This window comes from Pan troglodytes, chromosome 14 (genome assembly GCF_028858775.2).
Source record: "Pan troglodytes isolate AG18354 chromosome 14, NHGRI_mPanTro3-v2.0_pri, whole genome shotgun sequence".
NCBI lineage: Eukaryota > Metazoa > Chordata > Mammalia > Primates > Hominidae > Pan > Pan troglodytes.
In genome coordinates, this window is record NC_072412.2 from 102,090,702 (window position 1) to 102,110,236 (window position 19,535).

The 19,535-nt window shown below is 38.9% G+C and overlaps 1 protein-coding gene across 1 annotated transcript in view; it reads left to right on the forward strand.

Moving 5' to 3' along the window:
* Nucleotides 1–19,535, forward strand: part of HS6ST3 (heparan sulfate 6-O-sulfotransferase 3) — a 741,439-nt gene that overhangs the window by 395,250 nt on the left and 326,654 nt on the right.

Sequence of the window (19,535 nt, forward strand, 5' to 3'; positions counted from 1 at the left end):
TAATATTTCCCTCTTGACCTTAATATATGATCAGGAAAAAGTTGATCTCTCGATGTATGAACTGAACAACATATTCTTACAATAGCAAAATATTAAATGTATTGTAGTATTGCTTTGCCAAAAAGCTATGAAAAAAGGATAAAGTTTTCTCTTTCTTATATTTTTATGGTTATGTCTTTTTAACTTCAAATAACACATGCTGGAGATCAGAGTAGTGGAAGGTATAGAAGGTTGTGAGAAAAAATGTTATGATTTATTAAAGGAAAATATCAATATTTCACATTTTAAAACAAATATAAATACTAACTATTATGAAAATTTTTGCAGAATGGCTAAGTGAATTACCTTGGATCTCATGCAGGGCCATTATTTAAAAGCCATTAGTTCAGAGTTGTGACTCAAACATAATTCCTTAATCTCTGATCTTGTCTTTCTACTATGTCAATGGTTCTTCGTCTTTGTGATGCATCAGAATAACCCCTGGAGCTTGCTAGAATTACAGATGCGTAGAACCACGATGTACCTTTTGGCTGCATAAATGTCTTCTTTTGAGAAGTGTCTGTTCATATCCTTCACCAATGATAGACTGGATTAATAAAATGTGACACCTATACACCATGGAATACTATGCAGCCGTAAAAAATGATGAGTTCATGTCCTTTGTAGGGACATGGATGAAGCTGGAAACCATCATTCTCAGCAAACTATCGCAAGGACAAAAAACCAAACACCGCCATGTTCTCACACATAGGTGGGAATTGAACAACAAGAACAATGGACACAGGAAGGGGAACATCACACACCGGGGCCTGTTGTGGGGTGGGGGAGGGGGGAGGGATAGCATTAGGAGATATACCTAACATTAAATGACAAGTTAATGGGTGCAGCACACCAACATGGCACATGTATACATATGTAACTAACCTGCACATTGTGCACATGTACCCTAAAACTTAAAGTATAATTAAAAAAAAAAAAAGAACCACGATGTACCTACTAAATCACAGCCACTAAAGGGAGGGTCCAGGAATGTGTACTTTCATTAAGCTCCAATAGAAAATTTGAAACATCCTGTTTCAAAACACACACACACACACACATACACACACACACGAGGTAAGAGATAAGAAAAAGATAAAATATGGCTTTCAGCACGTCTTCGGTATACATATGCTGGTTCAACCCCATTAGTGTGGGATATTAATAAACAGGTGATGGAATAAAACTGACTTCTATATTGTTCCTGGTCCTACTTATCTGTGCTTTGGCATCACTAGTATTGTTGGGAGATCTTCCTTTGAATCTCTCCTTGATACATGCTTAAGGAAATATAGCAATATGAAGAATACTTGGAAATGTTTTTGCCCTTGGGACAAATCTGGCTTCGTGTGCCTAATTACATTGCTCCCATCCTCTGCTTTCTCCGTTTTTCACCTTGTTTCTTTCCCTCCTCTACCTTCCCAGCTGCTTTTCCTCTCTTATTCTGTCTTGACATCTTTTTTACTCCTCCTAACTGATATTATACTCTTCTCTTTTCCAGAATCACTCTGAGGAAGGTTTTGTTTTGTTTTTTTACACAGCCCGTTGATAACACCTAGTTCTTTTATCAAATGCGTTTAAGAATTTATTGCTGCAGAATTTGTTAATGAAAATAGAACTCTTCTCTTTCGATACTGGCATAGAGGATGCCATATCATGAGGATTTTTATTTCTAGGGTCATTGTCGCTTGTAAGAAATATCCCTCTCCTTTTGTTTTTACTTTTGGTTTTTGGCTACTTAGCAGTTTTCTTATTACAAATATTTTAAAATAGACTTCATTAAGTGAAAACACCTTTCCTTCATCATTACCCCCTTAGAATTTTAACAGTGCTTTAAACACTGAGAGTTCGTGGTTTTCCATGTTAAGTGGAAAGAGTTGATGAGGAAAATCACCACGGAGTAAGTGGGGAGATTGTTCTTTTTTTGTTGATGGCTTCTTTTAGTGCTTTCTTCAGTCCTGATCAAGCTAAGATTATTAAGAGCTTAATGAAAAGAGCATATTGCCTCTTTATTTAAACAGCCATTTAATGAAGACTCCAATATCATTCTAGCCTGGGGCAAGGGGAGTGTAATTGATGTGACTTCATAGGGCCACAAATTGTTAGTTGTGTAAACGTGTGGCCAAGACCCAACTCTCAGTATTTTTGAATGCATCCCTTTGCAAACCACTAATACTAGATTTGCAAAACTTTACATTGTGAGCAAAGCATCATAAAAAAAAATACTCATTAAGGTTTGGATGTATTCTCCCATATATTGCCCTCGTGAAGAGCGCAGTAGTTCCTTTCCCTCTTCAGCATAAGGCCCCCACGCAAGGCAGGCGTGAGCAGCATGCTCTGGAACTTCCTTGGTTGTAACCACCGCCTCAACCCCGTGTTAATTGGGCCTTGCAAGGGCAATGGCAGAGGCCCCAGGCCTGTCTTGCTGTTTGGGCCACATTAGAGGAAGCAGGGTGAGAAGAGAGGGCAGTGAGTTAAGGAGCACTGGCCACAGTAAAGGGCAGGTACTGTGCTCCCATCCCATTCTACCCAACACCTTTTTCATCCCATTCCTAAATGCCCCACCCCTGACTACAGTGGCCACATTTTATCCCTGATATTCATTTTATTATTGAATTGGGCATTCTTCTTGGGGATGGAGTGAGGAATGTGGGGAGAGAAGGTCTGAAGTTCCTAGAAAATATTCTGTGGAACTCTGGAAGATTGCTTCCAAGAAGGCCACCATCAATGCCTTCCTGCTTTGTACACTCACGCTGCTTGACCCATCAAGAGGGACATCTGTATTCCGTCTTCCTGAATGGGCCAGTCTTCTGACTGGCTCTGACCACTAGAATGTGGCAAAAGTGACATTCTAGGTCTTCCTTCCTCTTGGAAGCCAGCTGCCAAATAAGAGATCTGACTACCTGAGACCACCATGTCTCAGCTTGCCTCATGGAGAGGCCATGTGGAAAGAGATATGCCTGCTTCCACCTTTCTACACAACTTTTCCGACCATTCCAGGTGGGATGCCAGACATGCCAATGAAGAAGCCATCTCAGACATTCCTACCCAGAATACACTATGTGGAGGAGAAAATGCACAGCTTAGCTGAGCTCAGCCCAGACTGCAGAATCACAAGGGGAACATGTTGCTATTTTTTTCAAGCCATTAAGCTTTAGAGTGACTTATTACACAGCAACAGACTATTGAAATAGGGACTGATACCTGTGATAGTTTGAATAAACTTAGGTCTGTAGAGGTCCTTGTCAGTGGGGATGGAAAGAACCCAGGACCAGACATAACCATCATTTAGAAGACTAACACACATATAGGGATACCTCATGGGGGTTGTGTGCTGCCCCGGTGGTGGTGCTTAAGGGTGCATAATTTGGACTTAACCTTGTCTGGAGAGAATACCCAAGCTGGTCTGATATAGCAGGTGGGACAAGACAGCAAGGAGTAGCCATCACTAGTCCAGGACAGGTGACAGGGTGGCAAGGGTTATTTTGGGCACTGGGGGAAGATCTCTAGTCGAAATGAAAACATGGAGAATGAATCTGGGAAACACATCAGAGGACAGGAAAAGGGAGCCAGTGGTAGATATATGTGTGCTCTCAGCCCATCCATGGATCAATCTCAGGCCTCGCCATCTAGTGGGTATAGGACTGCTAATGTTACTACCTGCATTGGTGAATTCTGACCCATGAACTTAAAAGGTTGGTCCTGCAGACTCATGAGCACCCCGAGGAATGTGAGGTACAAATAGTGAGGTATTCCAGATTGTTGCATAGTTATTACCATCTTTCAATCACTCCCTGAGACTCATCTAATCAATGACTTATTAGTTTACAGTACTTCCTATGTATATGCCAAATCAATCCATTTTTATGTACCCTCACAATAACCTCACCTTAGTCTAAGCAGCCACCTTTCATGGAGTAGACAGATGCAGCAGGCTTCTAACTCCTCCCCCAGCCCCTTTGCTCAGACATCTCTAATTCATTCACCACAAGGCCCTCAAAGTGATCCTTTGAAAATAAAATCTGATTGTATCAGTCATGTTCTGCTTCTGCCCCTCTGATGGTTTCCCATTGCCCCTAGGTTAATGTTGTAAAATTCTGATTGAGGCTTCAGAACTGGTTAAAATCTGTCCCCTGCATACTTCTCCAGCCCTATATCATGTTGCTTCCTCTAATGACTTTAGGCTCAGACTTCCTGACCTTCTTAAAATGCCTAGAATATACCATGCTGTCACTATAGGGAAAACTTCCCCTTTGTCCTCTGAAGGTTTAGTAAAAATCAAGGGACAGAAAGCAGATTAATAGGAGAAAAGATGTACAAATTCACCAACATACATGGGAGAGAATCACAGAGTGATTGCCCCACCATGCAATGGAATACAGATGGTTATATACCCTTCTTCTTAGGGGAAAGGAAGATGAGGGAAGTCTGGATGCTTTTACAGGGGTAGGAAATGATTTTGGGGGGATTTCAGTGGGCTTGAAGAACACACAGTGTCCTCGGACAAGGTCTGTTGGGCCCACAGAACAGACAATGGTTTGTGACAACAGACTTTGTCTTTCTTCCTGCAATTTGAGTTCATTTAATGGTAACCCAGGGAAGAGACCAGAGGCAATTGTTTTCTTCTTTGGTGAGCCCAAACTTTAGGCAGTTAAGGGAACTTCAGAAAACAACTTCATCCTCTGCTTTGGAGAGACAGAGGATTGAGAGACAGGAGGTGGAGCAGGGGGAGGTCAGAAAGGCCTTGAGGCTTCTTCTTCCATAAAGCATGTCAAGGCACCATCTTTTGGGGTATCAGTTTCTGAGTCCCAGCAGCACTCACCTCTGGGCCTCTTTAGGATGGCTCCTTGTCTTTTAAATCCCAGTTTAAATGTCTCCTCCTGATTGAAGCCTTCCTTTTCTACCCATAGTGACCACTCAGCTCTTACTACATCACCTGATTTCAATTTCCTGTATAGAATTTCTCACTAATGATATTTTTCTTATGAGTTCATTGTTAATTTTATTCCCAGAAGATCTAGACAGGTTAGTTCCTGTGACATGTCTTCCCCTAGACAGGTACAGTCACCCTTTGTAATGTCACTGTTCTTTTAGTTACTTATTCAACTTGTATCCTTTATAATAAAATGTGAAATTCAAAAGGGCAGTGAACATACCTTCTTGTTCAGCCAGTGTCCCCGTTCTTATTTGGTTTGTTTGGTTTGAGCTGAATTAAATCTTTTCCCTGTCATACTTCTCCTACCTTGTTATTGGGAATATTGAGTTGCACTAAGAAAAGACTGAGTCATCCAGGTACAACAGAATATGTTAAATAAGATTTCTCATCTTTCAGATTCTTATGAATTTTCTATCATTCAGGTCAGTGTGCAACATTCGTGACAAAGGGAATTAAACTGGAAAGATTGTTCACACATTTTTTTTTTTTTTTGAGAAGTCTGGCTCTGTTGCCCAGGCTGCAGTGTAGTGGCTCGATCCCTGCTTACTGCAACCTCTGCCTCCCGGGCTCAAGTGATTCTCCTGCCTCAGCCTCCCCAGTAGCTGGGATTACAAGTGGCTGCTACCATGCCTGGCTAATTCTTGTATTTTTAGCAGAGACAGGGTTTCACCATGTTGGCCAGGGTGGTCTCAAACTCCTGACCTCAGGTGATCCTCCCACCTCAGCCTCCCAAAGTGCTAGGATTACAGGCGTGAGCCACCATGCCTGGCCCTGTTCACACATTTCTTCAACAAATGATCATTGAGCACATAGTACATATCAGGCATTGTTTGGGGTCATGGGGATACAGATGTGAACAAAAGAGCCATGAATCTCTACCCTGGAGGAGCTTACATTCTAGCAGAGGGAGACCTTGGTTGTTTACTGAAGTTATTAAGTGAGTTTAAAGGCAAAGGAGAAAGATAATGTGGGGCTAGGGTGATGGGGAGATAAGGACAGCTGTTTCAGGTGGAATACTCAGGGCAAGGCCACATGAAGAAAGTGACATGTGAGGCAAGATGTGATGGAGTGAGGGCAGGAACCCTGTGGCTTTCTGGGATGATCACTTTCTGGGCAGCATGAACAGCCTGGATAAGACCCTGTGGCATGAGCGTGCGTGACCTGTGCAATGAGGCCCAGGAGGCCAGTGTGGCTGAAGCTGAGTGGGTAAAGGAGAAGCAGAGGGAGATGAGGCCCTAGTGTGGGTGGGAGGGTGCATCGCATCATACTGGGCCTGGGCGTCCAGGCTGAATGCACTGGGGAGCCGTTGGTCTGCTTGAGCAGAAAAGCAGCATGATCTGACGTCAGTGTTTTGTTTTTTGAAATTACAGCTTTATTCAGATATGATTCATATATCATAAAACTCACAATTTTAAAGTATATAATTCAGTGGGTTTTAGTATATCTGCAGTTGTGCAACATCCCTGCTGATTTCAGAACATTTTCATCACCGCACAAAGGAGCTGTATACTTGTTAGTAGTCAGTCTCCACTCTTCTCTGCCTCCTTCCTCTGGCAACCACCGATTGACTTTCCGCCTCTATGGATTTGCCAGTTCTGGACATCCCATATAAATGGAATTATACAACCTGTGGTCCTTTGTGACTGGCTTCTTTCACTTAGCATAATGTCTTCAAGGCTCATCCATGTTGTAGCAGGTATCAGCACTCCGTTTCTTTTTATTGCTGAGTAATAGTCTGTGGTAACGATATACCATAATTTGTTTATTCATTCATCAGTGGTTGAACATTTGTATTGTTTCTACCTTCTGGCTGTTATAAATAATGCTGCTATAAACATTCATGTACAAGTTTTTATATGGATATATTTTAATTTTTCTTGGGTATATACCTGTGAGCAGAATGACCTCTGTTACCATTTCGTCTGCTATGCTGAGACTAGACTGAAGGGAGCCAAAGGTATACATGGGGGGACCAAGTTAGTAGGCTGTTGCAATAATCCAGATGGGAGAACAGGGTGACTGCAGGATAAACTGCTTTTGACCTACTAGAAGCCCTAGGACATAACTGAGCCATGGACCTCCAGTGATAGTCACTCTCTTCTGCTTAGGATGAGCCATCACAACATATCGACAAGTCTGCCTCCCATCCTGGGAATGGTGTAAAAACCCACATTTAATAAAATATCACTCTGTGACATGTATTTTCTAGAGAGAGATTTTATTCATAGATGTAACGATACTGCCCCAGATCAATATGAAATCAATTAAAATGTAATGCTCTAATAATATTAGAGCTATAAAACTAACTGTAGTTGGCTTGCAAAGAGTAAGTGTGTGGCCATATTATTGAAGTGCTTTCACTAATTGTAGACGTCCTAAGCTGTGAGACAGATTACAATTTATAATGCAGTTTGGCAATCTCAAGCTCGCTCTCTCTCTTTTGTAGAGTGAAAGTTTGGGTGGAAGGAATTGCAAGAGGAGATGGGTAGGATTAGAAAAAAATATATAGCCCACCTATCTACTGACTATAAAATGCCTTTTGGTGGAGGTGAGAGGCTAAAAGAGGAAGAGAGAAAGATCTTACAACCCACATCTATCAAGCTGCTGATGTGTCTGGCTGATGAGATTAGTCATTAGTGTGTTGTGCCTATGCTGCTGTTTGGAACCTAATGGTCTGTTTGCTCGACAGAAGGGGTGTCAATTCTTGGAGCACCCATAGCACATAAAATTGGTTTCTAAATAAAGGAAAGTGGAGCAAAATGTACTGAGTGCCCACTACTGTAATATACTTTTTCATGTTCAACTTCATTACATCCTCTGAGCAGATGCTGTGCTTAAGAGAATGAATCCTGGAGCCAAGCTCCCTGTGTTCAAATTCTGGCTCATGCCACGTGTGAGTTGCTGTCCTTGGGCAAGTTATGTAGCTGTGCTGTGTCCTGCACCCTCACCTGTAAATGGAGATAATAGTAACCTACTTCATAGGGCAGTTGTGAGGATCCATCAGTAAAAAACATTTAGAACAGAGCCGGGCCCTTAGCAAGTGCTCCAGGAACAAATATTTGAACAAAGTTCTGCCACAGAGCCTGGGTTCCTTTCTTCTACCCTGAATGCTGCCTTTTCCCAAAATGAGACCAATATGTTGCATGTGAGCTATTGATCTTCTAATTTACCTATTACATTCTGATATGCGAAAAATTCCTGATGAATGTAGGAACCGGAAGTCCTATAAAACATCAAATGAATCCAGTTAAATTTGTTGGTTGTTTAGGGCTTTAGCAAACTTGTAAACTTGTCCTTTGACATATACATACCACAAAACTTTTGTTAGCTAGCATACAATTGTAATGCTGAATGAAGAAAATTTCAAAAACAATGAGTCTTAATTCATGTTGCTCCTCCACTCTGACTTTTATTCTATCAGTTTCTTCTCTCTTTAGACCTATAGCCAAACATATGGGCCATAAATTGTATCTTTGTTAAGGCCTTGTATGACAGGTAGATCTAACTTTCCACCTTTAAGAAAAGATGGCGTAATAACTAACAATGTTCTAGTGACCCTCAGGTACCCTAACCTTACTGCGTAGGTGGCACTGTTCAGTTGTCTTACTGTTCCTGACCAGATTGGAGATTTATCTTAGGTGATATCTGAAACGCCAGTTTCTGATATCTGGTAGTTTCATGGTCTGGACACCTAGCAGGCAATCAGTAAGTATTAATTGATGGATTTGATTTCTACAGCTTTCTGGTTAGTAAAGCACCAGCATGTTGCTACCCTGTGCCTGTGTCTATAAGTCTCTTCACGTGGTTTTTTTTTTTTTCCAATCTGGCAGTTTTGAACACTTTAAATGGGAACAGATCACAAGTTCTGATATGGAGAGGGAAGTGGGTCAAAGTACTCCTGTCATGTTCTCACAAGTGAGCTTTTCTGCTACAGTTATTTAAAGAATGTATTTATTATCAAGCAGGGACAAAGCAGACACACAACCTCTGTGTAAATTTGATGAAGTCCCAGTCTCTTAGATGCTATAGTCATGGCCTTTCAAGGAAGATTCACTGGAGTCAGATATACAATATCCCGAAGTAAGAATTCCGTACAAGTTTCTGTAGGTGGCTGTATGCAACTGGTGGTCTTCTAATGCCCATGTCTGGGACGGGAACATGCACCGTCTCTCATGTGCAGGTAGGTTATAGGCATCAGTAGTTTTTATACTTTGTTTATTCAAGGGTGTGAGTGTAACTTACCTATCTAAAATATTTTAGCCAAGCCATATATCTTGAATACCAACGAGAACCCAATTCCAACATCCTTAGTGTGGAAGAACAAACCATGATTTGACCAAGAAAAACCTAATAGAATCTTCTCTATAGGGTGGTCACACTGGTGTGCACTTCCATCTATCAAGTGGGAATTCCTGATCAGGTCAATTGACTACAACTGGAGTGTAACTTCAATAAATCATACACAGCAGATTCACTGTCTACGCTCACTAAAAAGAGTTTTTCTTCTTAAATGAAAATTTAGTGAGCTTCATTTTGTGCATATGTGGTTTTTTTTGTGTGTGAAGATCTGAACCCCTCCTGTATTATTGCTTGTTTTCTAAATGCATATACTAAATGAAATAGAGATAATTTGGGAAACAGCAGCTTCTCCTATTCCTCCTCCTTCTCCTTCCTCTTCTTTTTTTGTTACATGCACACCAAACCCTCCTAGAATGTTCACAACAGAGTAAATCAACATCTGTTGAGAACTACCCATTGGTGAGCAACTGCCATGTGAGGCCTAGGTCAGGGCAGTGTCTGTACTGGCCTGGTGTTTAGCTATGAAGATAACATGAATTCACAGAAAACAATTAGCAACACACTAGAGTATTTCATTAACAAGGAAAGGATAGGAGAGTGTAAATGATACAGAAGACATCAGGGGAAGATCATCATGACATGACATATTCCTGGAACAGCTCTTGGAGGCAGTGGGCCTAGTAGGAAGAGTGGGATTTATTACTGGAGGAACACTGGAAGGTATTCCAGCCTAGTGGGATAGGGGTTCTTGTGGGGGAGAATGAGCATGTTGTCTTCCAGAACATCAAAGAAACTGGCCTGACAGAGGTGGAGGGAGTTTGGACTAAAAATAGTAGCTCACATTCATTGAGCGGTTCTTATCTGCCATGCCATGTGCTAACTACTTTAAGTCTATGAACACACTGAATTCCTTCAAAAACCATATTGTCTTAGTCTGCTTGGGCAGCCATAGCAAAACACCATAGACTGGGGTGCTTAAACAACAAACATTTATTTCTCACAGTTCTGGAGGCTGGGAAGTCTGAGATCAAGGCATGGGGAGATTGAGTGTCCCATGAGGGGTCCTCTTCCTGGCTTGCAGATAGTGCCTTTTTGTTGTAGCCTCACAAGGTGAAGACTAAGCGAGAAGCAAGCTCTCTCCTGTTTCTTCTTCTAAGGACACTAATCCCATCCATGGGAGCTCCACCCTCATGACTGAATTTCCTCCAAGAGGCCCTATCTCCAAATACCATCACAGTGGAATTTAGGGGTACAACATATACATTTTTTCAGGGACACAAACATTCAGTTCATAGCACTTAGGAAGTAGTTGCTACTGTTGTTCCCGGAGTACAGAAGATGAACTAAGCCATAGCAAAGTTAGGTAGCTTGCCCAAAGGTCACGTAGCTGATGAAAGGTGGGATTTGAGCCCAGGCAGCCTGACTCCAAACAGTACAACTCTCACATCCGTGACTGCTATGCTATTTTGCCTCCCTAGTGGCCAGTGGTTGTGGTACCTGGTGTATTGTGAACAAGGGTAAGTTTTTGGAAATCTTGGAACCTGCAGATATTTGAAGGAGATTCTGAACAGGTGTTAGCAACTGCTTAGCAATGAATGTTACTGGTGGGGTTCAGGAGGTTTAGAATGTAGACAGGAAAAGGAGACATCGAGTAACAGAGAGAGACAGTCGGAAATAGGCAGGCACAAAAAGAAAATAATAAAAAATAAAATAAATAAAAGTAAAAGAGAGAGGAAGAGGGAGAGAAATCAGCTATGGTACAGAATGATGGGGTAGCACAAACCTACTCCTTAGTGACATTTGGTGGCATCCTTGCTCTCTGATGCTTTGACTTAGTCCCAAGGGACCTGACATAATTAAACATGACCTTCTTTTCCCCCTCTTCAGAAAATAAGGCTCGTTATATTATGAGCATGTTGTGATATCAGACAAGTTAAGAGACGTTCACTTGTGATAGGATGCCTTATAAAAATATATAAAATGTTGTTACATAAGTCTTATGTAATAGACATAAAGCAATACTACAATTCAAGATGTAACTGCTAAATGTAAAAATAAAATTTAAGAATAATAAATGTCCAACAGTCAGGCTTCTCTTCCTGTCACTTTTGGGAACTATTACCCTAGATGAGAAAATACTGACCCAAAATACTGTGTTACACATTCAAGTGCTGATTTTTGTGGCATCCTTTCTGTGAGTGTGTAAATAATGGCTTATCCAACATAATGGAAACATTTCCAGAATTTTCTAAATGATCTCCCAAAGCAGCCGAAAATAGCTTTAGTGTGGAACAAATTTATTCCTTTGTAATTGCTGCTTTCCATCCTGTGCAATCACATGGGGGAATTCCCAAAAGATAGGCAGGCTGCGGTTTAAATCCATCAAAAACATGCAAGAAAATATGAACAGGCAGGCTTCCACTAAATTTCAAAAGCACTAATGAGAACAGCAAGTGGGTCATGAAAGGGAGCCCCATCATAGAATGTTCTCCCCACATTCCTCCCAGCACTGAGCCCTTTTAGGTGGAGGAGCTTGCCATTTGGGAAATATTTCTAAGGATTCTCAAAGTATAACTCAGGCTGAGATGGAATATTTGAGTGTTGCCTAGTTTGTGCCTGGGTTTGTCCAACTTACACATGACTTTTAAACTCATACCTCCCTGTAGCTCTCTCTGTCACCTAGAGAATTACTGACATATGCAAAGTACTCAGCAAACACTTGGATTGAAATGAATTGAGGAAAACACATTTGCAGGAATTATTTACTTGTCTTCATTTGTTCTAAAAATACATTGCACATCAAGACAACTTCACATGGGTAGACTTCTAGTTATTTGATGAAGGAATTTATTGAAGCCCTTTAAAAATTCCTTTCATAAGCACACAGAGAAAAGATATACATCTCTTCTTTACGCTCAATAAAAACTGTATGTCACATTAAAAATAGAACTAAGAAAATGGTGGAAAATGGTTCCATGCATACCTTTTCTGCAAAGGGCTTTTCTTTAAGACTTTTGCTGTACCAGTGCTTTTAATTGGATATTGTTTTAAATGTAAAGGCAATCTGCTGGTTCAGGCTGTTTCTGATATTAATGGTTCTGAATTTAACTTTGCCACTGTGTCTCTGAGACGCTGCATGAAGAATCAGTACTTCTGTTTCTTTACCTTCTATGCTATTGTGTGACCTTGAGGAAGTTTCTTATTCATTTTAGGTCTCAGTTTACCCACCTCTAATAAGGACCTAAATAATGCAGGGATTTTTTAAATAACATTTGAATAATAGATGTCTGAAAAAGCTTTTAGATTAAGAATTTGAAACCGCCATATAGTTGGCAGTGATAATAATAGTAATAGCTTGGATTAACAGAGAACTTTTCTTCCAAAAACTCTCACTACTTTTAATTATTTTTCCATTTGTCCTCAAAATACTCTTAGTAGGTAAGAATGAGACAGTCTCAGGTTCCTCATTTTACAGATGAAAACATGAAACAGGATGCTGGAATGAGTACTGATTTTCAAAAACAGAATTTCTGATTCCAGGAATATTTCCTGATTTTAAAATGGGAAAAGTATTTTCACCATGTACTATATACAAGTGGGGAAACTTCCCATGAAGGCTGCCTCTGCAAGTTGCAGCTGCCATTAATTCATCTCTTAAATAGGATAGGAAACCATCTTTTGTAGTTATCGCTTATTTTCCTATTGAATGCTGCCTTTCCATTTAGATGGTGATTACTGTTTCAGTGCTCAATGCAATCAGTGAATGGAGAGAGAGATCCATGTTATTTCTGCTCCCGTGAAACTGATTACATTGGTATAGTCCTGGATAAGCACTTATAAGGTACGTACAAATATCATTATGCTGCCATACAGGTTATCCATATGCTGGCATTATGGTTTTCAGATGACTTCCACCTGTAGCAGTGTGTAACTGAAAACCAATCACTCCTCTCCTGAGAACATCACAATTCCTGCTGCTGAAATGGAAATTGACAGGAGGAGTTAGATACAGCTGTACCTGATCGTCAAGGGATAAATTATTTTGTGTAATTGTTAGAGCCTTGCTAAGACCTAATGGAATGAACATGTTGTTTTCCACACCCGTGGGTATGGATAGTTCTTACAAATATTGTGTGCTTGGATTTAAAGTAGTGTGAGACTGTCAGTCTGTTGACAATGAGAAAAATTAATTTGAACTGCTGATAAGGAAGGGAAACATACACAATGAATTAAATTTAATAGACTGAAAAAAATTGGTTTCTTCTTACTATTTCCGTGTGGGAATATGTCAGACTTCATTTAACTCAAATAACTACAGATATCAAGGACAGCCACACTGCAGCCTCTGTTGGAGAATTCTGCTGGCAATTTGGTGCATCCACTATAGACACTGTTTTGGTCAAACTTACCTTTTAATGTGAAATGGAATGATGTATGTCCTGAGCAGAAAACAGAGTGTTTGGCTGTCAAGGACAAATCAGACATTGTTTCTTTTCACTATCCTTTGTGGTTTTGCCTTTTCAGTAATGAACAATGGAGTAAGGCCAGATCTTGATTGGGATCTCTTTCTGAGATCCTAAGAAGAGAGCTCTGATCTCTGGAAGAGGAGGTAGGGTTTTGCAACTAGGATCTCACTCAGAATGATAGTTTTGCTTTCAGTTTTCTGCAATTAATATAAGGCCCTGGAAAATTAATGGGCATAGATAGCTTGTTGCTTTTTCTCTATATCTCTACTTACTTTTATAGCTCATAAGAACGGCTCCAGTCACTGCTACCATGTCCTTGCTATTTTCCTTCATTTTCTTAATAATAATAACGTTATTATCTCTCTAAAAAGGCTACACGCATCTTAAAAATTTAAACAATTAAAAAAGACAAGGGAAGTGAGCATCCTATTCAGGTAGAATCATCATTATTATTTCGTGAGCATCATTCCAGAAAAATAAAATCAAAATAACTTTAGAATGTATTATACCATACACATCATTTTAAGATTAACTATTCAGTTGAATTTTACTTGAAGTTAACAAAAGAAGCTGACAGAACCTAGCACAACTGAAATTCAGGTGGGTACTTTACCAAAAATATTGGAACCTGAAAGTGTCTAAGGTTAAAAATAAGAGTGACGAAGAACTTTAAGAGTTGAAATTACAATGCTTGTTATACCTACATGTTTGAAATTTAGACTTTACCTATTGACTCTGCTGTGAAAGAGGAGGAAATTAGCACATTTGTACCCTTTGATATCCACCACCCACTATTTTTATTAGTTACATGATTATGTTTTATGTTGTCATAGCTTATAACACTCAGATTTCTCAGGGTAATATTAATCCCCACAGTTTCATAATTGCCATTGGATATTTAAATTAATAGACTGCTGAACTCAAGTCTTTCTACTATAAGTTTTCTACTTGTAGTTTTCATTTTTTTTGCCTTTATTTATTCCATAACTGGCTGGATCTGTTCAGTAGCCATCCCCCTACACCCCCGATCCTCCACAACCCCTGGTATAATTTTCTTTTTTCTACAGTAGCTTTTGGGGCACTACTGGTTTTTTGTTACACAGATGAATTATATAGTGGTGAATTCCGAAATTTTAGGGCACCCATTACCTGAGTAGTGTACATCGTACCTAATGTGTAGTTTTTTATATCCCTAAGCCCCTTCCAATCCTCCTCTTCCTGAATCTCTAAGGTCTATTATATCACTCTGTATGCCTTTGTGTACTCATAGCTTAGCTCTCACTTAAAAGTGAAAACATATGGCTTTTGGTTTTTCACTCCTGTATTACTTCACTTAGAATAATGGCCTTCAGCTCCATCTAAGTTGCTACAAAAGACATTATTCTGTTCTTTTTATGACTAAGTAGTATTTCATGGTGTATATATACCACATTTTCTTTATCCACACATTAGTTGATGGATACTTAGGTTGGTTCCATATCTTTACAGTTTTGAATGTGCTGTTATAAACATACGTGTACAAGTGTCTTTTTCATATAATGACTTCTTTTCCTTTGAGAAGATACCTAGTAGTGGGATGGCTGGATCAAATGGTAGATCTCCATACAGTTTTCCATAGAGGTTGTACTAATTTATATTCCTACCAGTAGTATATAAGCATTCCCTTCTCCCTGCATCCAGGGCAACATCTCTTGTTTTTTGACTTTTTAATAATGGTCATTCTTGCAGGAGTAAAGCGGTATCTCATTGTGGTTTTACTTTGCATTTCTCTGATGATTAGTGATGTTGAGAGTTTTTTCATATGGTTATTGGCCATTTGTACATCTTCTTTTGAGAAATGTCTATTCAAGTTCTTTGCCCACTTTTTCATGGGATTATTTGTTTTTTCTTGCTGATTTGTTTGAGTTCCTTGTAGATTCTGGATACTAGTCCTTTGTCGGATAAGTAGTTTGCAAATATTTTCTCCCATTCTGTGTGTTGTCTGTTTACTCTATTATTTCTTTTGCTCTATGGAAGTTTCTTAGTTTAATTAGGTCCCATTATTTTTCCTTTTGTTGCATTTGCTTTTGGGGTCTTAGTCATAAATTATTTGCCTAAACCAATGTCTAGAAGAGTTTTTCCAATGTTGTCTTATAGAATGTTTATGGTTTCACGTCTTATATTTAAATCTTTGATCCATCTTGAGTTGATTTTTGTATAAGGTGAAAGATAGGGATCCAGTTTCATTATTCTACATGTTGCTTCCAATTATCCCAGCACTATTTATTAAACAGGGCATCCATGCCCCAATTTATGTTTTTGTATGCTTTGTCAAAGATCAGTTGGCTGTGTGTATTTGGCTTTGTTTCTGGGTTCTCTATTCTGTTTCATTGGTGTATGTGATTACTTTTATACCAGTAACCTGCTGTTTTAGTAACGGTAGCCATGTAGTATAATTTGAAGTCTGGTGATATTATGCTTCCAGATTTGTTCTTTTTCCTTAGGATTGCTTTGGATATTTGGGCTCTTTTTTGGTTCTATATAAATTTAGGGTTGTTTTTTCCAATTCTGTGAAAAATTATCTTGGTATTTTGACAGGAATTGCATTGAATCTGTAGATTGCTTTGGGCAGTATGGTCATTTTTACACTGTTGATTCTCCCAATCTGTGAGCATGGGATGTGTTTCCGTTTGTTTGTGTCATCTATGATTTATTTCAGCAGTGTTTTGTGGTTCTCCGTGTAGAGATCTTTCACCTCCTTAGTTAAGTATATTCCTAGGTATTTTTATTTTATTTTATTTTATTTTATTTTATTTTATTTTATTTGCAGCTGTTGTAAAGGGAATTGGGTTCTTGATTTGATTCACAGCTTGGTCATTGATGTATAGCAGTGCTACTGATTTGTGTACACTGATGTTATAACCAGAGACTTTAATGAATTTTTTTTATCAAACCTAGGAGTCTTTTGGAGGAGTCTTCAGGATTTTCTGGATATACAATCATATCATATGCAAACAGTGGTAGCTTGACTTTTTTTACAATTTGGATGCCTTTTATTTCTTTCTCTTGCCTAATTGCTCTGGCTAGGACTTCCAGAACTGTGTTGAATAGGAGTGGTGAAAGTAGGCATTCTTGTCTTGTTGCCACCCTTCCAGCCTGGTGCTGGGGAATGTCTGCAAGGAATCTGATGATGTGACCTGTCCTCAAGTTTCCCCACCATGGGTAGCAGCAGCTTTAATGGGGGTGGCAGAGGAATGATGCCCACTCTGTGAGATTTCTTGGTGATTGATAGCCTTAGTGTGTTGGCTTTCTTGAACACCCAGCATAATTTTCAACCTCAGTTCTAGAGAATGGATTGTTCCTGCTCCTTAGTTCATGTGACACAATCCCTCTTTTAAAAAAATTATTATTAACATTATTAATGTTATTATTAATTCTATTTTATTCCCTAGTGTCATTCTCCTCACTCAGCCCCACAGATAAGCATTCTAATGTGTTTGATGTATATCTCATGCATTTGATGAGTTTTTCTTTCTTATAAAACATGTAGTATTGTTTTTTTACATAAGTGACATTGTGCTAAAGGCCTCATTGAATTTCTTGCTTTTCACTCTACATGATATTTATAGCTTTTATTTATGTTTCTGCATGTATCATCAAGTTTGTTGCTTTGACCACTGCATATATTTCTGTATAATATTTTGTCCAAAATGGGATGCTTTGGAAACTGAAAAGGGCCTATTGATAATTACACCAGGACAATAGTCTAGATGTAAGTTGGGATTGACTCAGCACACTGAGATGCATGGTCACCTTATCCACCTTTTCTACATGTTTTATCTTTTCAGCACTGTGTTCATGGATACCTGGATTGTATTAAACACTCTGCCATCACTGACCATGCTGAGATGGACATGCTTACATATAGGAAACTGAGTGAAAATTTTTTTTAGGAATTTATACCTAGAGGTTGCCGGGTCAGAGTTGAACAATGTGATAGACTTTACTAGTAGCTACTTTATGCTCCAGGATGACTGCAGCTGTGTAAGCTTTATCATCAGTGCAGGAGGATTCCCATATCCTCATCCCTCCAATAGCCCACAGTAGGCAGCAGTCTAGTTTTTCACAATCTGATGGCTTCAAAGTAATGGATCAATGTTATTTTAACTTGAATTTCTCTAAGAACTAATGAATTTGAGCTTGCTAGCTTTTGAGTTTCTTCCTTCGTTGAATTGCCTACATGTATACTTAGCCCACTTTTAAAATTCTGTTTCTTATTTTTGTTTGTTTGATTTTGATTTATGGGCATTCTAGATATGATTCCCTTGTTGGTGTTAGATTGTGAACATCTCCCGATCTATCATTTTTGTTTGTCTATTAACTTTGCACTTGGTGTCCTTAGGTGAACAGAATGTTTTAATTTAATCAAATCCATCAGTGTTGGTTTGTGTCTGTGCCTTGAGGCTTACGTTTAAGAAGTCCTTCTGCATTCCTAAGTTATGACAATCTTTTCCATCATTTTGCATTTAATTTCTTTGTTTTAATTCCCACACTTTGGTTTGAAATCTGCTTTTGTATACTCTGTTGGACAGGAATTCAGTTTTACTTTTATCCAGATAATGAGCCAATTTCCCCCATATTATTTACTAGACAGACTAATATTTCTCAGTTGGTTTAAGGTACCAACTTTATCGTATATGTATGTACAAAATTACGTCTAGAACTCCTTTCAATTATGTATCTCTCTATATAGATAGATATATAATTATATATAGAGAGAGATTATTTCTTTCTCTTGCCTAATTGCTCTAGCTAGGACTTCCAGAACTGTGTTGAACAGGAGTGGTGAAAGTAGGCATCCTTGCCTCATTGCCACTCTCCAGTCTGGTGCTGGGGAATGTCTGCAAGAACATTCTCTATATAATTATATCTTGAAACTCCTTTTCTTGCCCCAGTACCATATTGTATTTGTTACTATGACTCTGGTATATTCTAAAAATACCTCTTAGGGCAAGTGCCCTGTCTGCTTTTCTTTCACAATATTGAACTAACTGTTCTTGAAACTTTTATTGAAATTTTCAAATAAGTTTTAGGATGAGTTTATCAAAATTCTCCAAAAATCCATTTGGAACTCTTGATTGTGGCTGTACTGAATTTTATACTGACTAATGAATAATTGACTACTCCTTAATATCCAGTGTTCGCATTGAAGAGTATGAAGTATCCATCTATTGTGGGTTTTTTTGTTGTTGTTGTTCTTCAGTGGGTTTAAAATTTTTTCTATTATACATTAGGGAATCATGAATTATTTTTAACTTGCTACACATTTATCAATTTGTTGCCATTGTGAGTGATTTATTAATTATGTTTTCTAGTAGTTCATTGTTGTAGAAAAATGTCACTATTCTTATAAGTTTATTTTGTACCTGTCAACCTCACAGAACCCTCTTATTAATTCCAGTGGTTTATCTGTTGATTCAATTGTTTTTTTTCTGTGGGTAATTATATCATCCATAAATAATAAAGGTTGTTTTTTTCCTCCTCTCTCTTTTCTGATCTTTAACCTCTCATTTTTTTGTTGTTGCTGTTGTTTCTTATAGTCTGGGCAGATCATTCACTACAGGAGGAGCGATAGTATTGCTCAAAACTTTTAAGGACAGCATCATAGATGTTGTCATCCCTTGGTTCTTATACACTTGAGAATATCTTTCTGTTACACCAATTGGATGATTCTAAAGTTATTGAAAAAAATCTTTTCCTTGAAATTCTATGGACTTCTGCACTGTCATGTAGCTGTGTGTGTTGCTTTGGATAAA